The sequence below is a fragment of the Cibotium barometz genome, chromosome 66 (genome assembly GCF_041138505.1).
Source record: "Cibotium barometz isolate CiBa-2024 chromosome 66, ASM4113850v1, whole genome shotgun sequence".
NCBI lineage: Eukaryota > Viridiplantae > Streptophyta > Polypodiopsida > Cyatheales > Cibotiaceae > Cibotium > Cibotium barometz.
Window position 1 is genome coordinate 5,019,387 of NC_141111.1, and position 4,729 is coordinate 5,024,115.

Consider the following 4,729-nt stretch of genomic DNA (forward strand, 5'->3'; position numbering starts at 1 on the left):
CTATTACTCTCCAATTTTAACCCCTACAAGGCTTGAACAGAAGCTATAACCCCAAAGCAAGATAATCTGCAAAAATCGAGCTCTGGTTTTTTCCCCTCCCTTTTCTGCACACTTCTCCCCCTCAAAAATGCATCGCCTCCTTATTTCTGATTTTTCTCGCAAGGAATTTGGGCCGAATTCCTTTTGCAGCCCAAAACTCGCGTTTCCCAAAATGAAAATACGCTGCGCCTCCTTTTTTTGCTTAAAATTCGGATATTCCTTTAAAAAAAATGCCTTCATATTTTTCCCATGCAAGGTGCCACCTTGACCTGCGGGCTATACTGTAAACCAGCTACCTCTTAAGAGGTTCAATTAGTCCACTTCGTCCATCTTACTGCCCTCTGCATCAACATCGTCTTCAAGAGGCGGCATGTCTGCATCAAAATCTGCCGAGGCAGAAGCATCATCATTTATACTCAAGCCCAACTTTAACATCCTGTGAATCCTTCCTCCAAAGGTGTTGGGGTTCTCAAGGCTAAATCCAGAGGTAAGAAGCGCAGTTTTATGCAGTAGTAGGACCAAATCTTTCACAGACTTATCATTCTTATCAGTTTCAGACCTCTTTAGTTGCAGACACAAGTTTCTTGCCATCATACTCAAGCTGTCCAACTGCATATTTATCAATTGCATCAACCAAAAAGAGTACCTCATAGCCCTTTTTCTTCTTCACACGCTCAAGGAAAGGAGAATTTTCCACAGCCTTCTTACTTTCGCCAGTGATGCAATAGATGTCACTCTGCCCATCCTTCATACGTGTAACATAGTCTTTAAAACTAGTCATATCGTCACCACTTTTAGTAGAATGATAACGTAGTAGGTCGGCAAGATTTGCCCTGTTGGAACTATCCTCATGTATTCCAAGTTTAATGTTCTTTCCAAAAGACTCATAAAACTTGTCAAAATCCTCCTTGTTCTCCGTAATCTCTGTAAACAGCTCGAGGCACTTCTTAACAAGATTTTTCCTTATAACCTTCAGGATCTTGTTTTGTTGCAGCATCTCACGGGAGATGTTTTGGGGAAAATCTTCTGAATCAACCATACCTTTGACAAAGCCAAGGAACTCGGGAATCAACTGCTCACTCGCTTCCCCCAGTAACTGCTCTTGCCATCTTTGCAGCTGTTGATGTTCTCAAAGCCTCTTTTTGAAGCTCTTCCTTTAAGCTCTTAATACTTAGAAGATCTGCCTCATATTGTGCAAGGACGAGCTCACAAGCCTTCAGCTCTGCCTCAACTACCCTTAGTCCTTCTTCCTTCAGCAATGTAAATGTTTCCTCTGGTGATGTAACCTTGGCATTCTCTGCATTGCTAGCATCTTTTAAAGCTTCTACCATCCCAGAAGAAACGTTCATAATGCCATTTTGCATGGATGCATCTTCAACCATATTATCTACTCCCTCTCTAGAAGTGATGATCAGTTTGCTGGTCCTTTAGTCTTTCTTATGCCTCCATCAAGATCAAAAACTGCAACTAATCCCTCTTTCTTGTCAGTCCCATAAGAAAGTGATGCTGCTTTTGGTTCATTGATAATTCGTGCTACCTCAAGGTTCACCCCCATAAGCATAAAAACTTCATGATTCACACCACACTTATGTACAGAGGCTTCGAGACCTGGCTCAGCCTCAGCTCGTCTTATTGAACCTCATTTACAATATGAACATATGTACATAGGCATCATAAAATGACTCAAGTCATGGAACTTAATCCCATGCATCTAGATTTATATTTAATGGCCTCACATGCATGGTTTCACACCATAGACGTGCCATGGCACGACATCCGCCCCCTCTAAACCTGCACATCCTCTGGTATGTGCCAAATCATCATCAAGATCCACATATATCTGGATGTCGTCTTCATCTTCTACATTACCAGGAAGATCATCCTCTTCCTCTTCAACCATATCCATGCTATCACTATCAAGCCTCTCATCTTGAGTCTCCTGCAAATCAAAAGGATCACTGTCATGCCTTCTTTTAAACATCTTGATCCTTTTGCCTGCTACAAGATTCTTTATCTCTATTCCATCAAGCTCACACAGGGTATACGTGGCATTTCCATGCACATGCTTGACAATGTAAGGGCCAAACCATCTTTTTACAAACTTCCTTTGCACAGTGAACTGGTTGTCAAGACTACTACCATACATTAGGACCCAATCACCTTCAATGGGTTTTGGCCGGAGTCTGTGTCTTCAATCAAATCTTTCTTTATTTTTCACCCTTGCATCTTTCAAACGAGCTTTAGCAAGCTCTACATCTTCAGGCCTTCTCTCCAACTGCCTCATTCGCAATGCAAGGAGGTCTTCCCTATTCAATTCGTCCACCCAGGGTAATACATTCCAAGTTGGGACTACTTCTTTAACTGGCATTACCGGCTTGTGACCATACATTAATTCTGCAGGCATGTATCCTGTCACTAAGCTATGAGTTGTACGGTCAGCCCATAAAGCATATGGTAGTAGCCTTGGCCACTCCCGCATTCTTCCTCCGCATGCCTTAGCCAAAGCTTTAATGATTGGAGGATGTCCTCACTCGCTTTTACCATTGCCCTCAGGGTTGTAAGCACATGTTAGGGCCAATCTGATGCCAATTCTAGAAAAGAATTCCCTTGCTTCTTTAGCATCTAGCTCACCCCTGTCAGTTGTTATTTTTCCAACACAACCATACCGGCAAATCACATCTTCCAAGAGAAATTTGCATACTGTTTTCGTGCTCTTTGTTCTAAGAGCACGCCCTTCTACCTGATTTGTCAGGTCTTCTCTTGCAAGTACTATGTACCGCATCTGCCAGATTCCCAAGGGCATTGTAACTAGATCCACTACCCATTTGTAGTGCATGGCAGGTGGGTAGGTTGGTTGCAGGCCATCACGATGTCGCACATTCGAGTACATTTGACATACCATGCATGTTTCCACATATTGGGATACATCCTTGTACATTCCTTTCCACCAATATCTTTCCTTTATTTTGGTAAAGGTGGCCCACATGCTTTGATGTCCAGCCCAGAGACTCTCATGGAATTCTTTCATGAGCTTCCCTTGAGTCTCTTTATCACATATAACTCTCTGTGGCATAGCATTCCTCTTCTTAGGATGCTTCCACAGGTATCCATTCTTTAGAAAATACCCATATGCCTTTCTGCGAATCCTCTTGAATTCTAAGTCAGACCAATTTTCCTGCCTTGTCAAGGTACTCAAGTATTGGCCAATAAGCAACCAATCTCCTTCATACATTTCCTCAGTAAAAGACTCAAGTGCAGTTGACAAGCAAGCATGGTCCCCTTTTGCATGTGCAGTAGTATAGAACTTTGTGCCTACATCATCAATGTCACTAATCATCCCTTCTTCATCTTCATACCTGGCTCTTGATAGCATATCTGCAATTGGGTTATCCTTCCATGCAATATGCTCAAACTCGGGATTTAGTGACTTGATATAGGTAATCCACCTGAGCATAGCGATATCTGGAGTGGTGTAGCTTGCAATCATCCCAAGGAGTGGCAAGCAGTCAGTTTCCACAAGCACGGATGCCCCAATGAGATATTCTTTTTCACATTTTAAGGCAGTGTTTTGACTACTCCCCATAACTCCCTCTCGATCTGCGGATAATTTCGTTGGCGAATGCTTAGTACCTTTGCTCCAAAAATGATTACATACCTGTGATCATCCTCATCATCTTGCCCTACTGCCCATCCTATCCCAGTAGGACTAGTATCAACTGTTACAATCACAGGCCTGCCACACTCATAATCTACCTTCCTTAGAGTAGGTGATGTTTGGAGCAGACATTTCAGCTTCCGCAAAGCTTTAATATGTGCAGCATTCCATAAAAATCTCTGATTTTTCCTCAAAAGTTGGTAGAGAGGATCTGCAACATGTGCATGATGTGGGATCCATATAACATAAAAGACACATGCACCAAGAAATCTCCTCACCTCTATAACATTAATGCATATCTCTTTCATTCTTTGTATTGCATCTATCTTGGTTGGACAAGGTCGGCGTCCATTAGTATTACAAAGATGCCCCACGATTAGTACTTCACCAACCCCAAACACTGATTTCATTCTAGACAAAGTAAGATTCACCTCTTCAAGCCTGGATAGGATTTTGTCACAATCTTTTATATGATTTGCCACAAATTTGCGGCACCCCCTCAAATCCAAATCCCCATCTTTATCTTTCTCATCACAGCCTTTTATGGGCACATCATCTAGAAAAGGCATAGTTATTTGTGGAATGAAGTCTTGCAAGACTTTATTCATACCATTCATCATATGTGCCATTGAGTTGGTGGCTCCCTGTGGTAAGGTGCGCATCCTTACCAAACCCAAAGGAGTTTTCATTGTGGTCAAGTCCCTGCTTTGTATATCCAGCTGGAACTGATCATATCCCGAATACAGATCACCCATCGAGTATATAGCTTTCCCTGCAAATGCTTCTGCAAACTCGTCCACAATCGGACCTGCTCCCACATTCCTGATTGTGACCTTGTTTGCAAGTTGCATGTCTTGAATGAAGCGCAATGCTCCATTTTTCTTTGGCACGGTAAACCATCTGTTGGAGTATGGAGCGCATGATGGCTCCAAAATTCCCATCCTGATCTTTTCTTTTAGTAATTCCATCAGCTTTGGCAAGAGAGTTTTTGGTACTGGAATCGGCCGTAGGTTCCAGGGCACATGTGGAACAGTG

The 4,729-nt window shown here is 42.6% G+C and overlaps 1 pseudogene; it reads right to left on the reverse strand.

Moving 5' to 3' along the window:
* Positions 1-351: 351 nt before the first annotated feature.
* LOC147602688 (heat shock protein 82 pseudogene) lies at positions 352-1,421 on the reverse strand (annotated as a pseudogene).
* Positions 1,422-4,729: the final 3,308 nt, after the last annotated feature.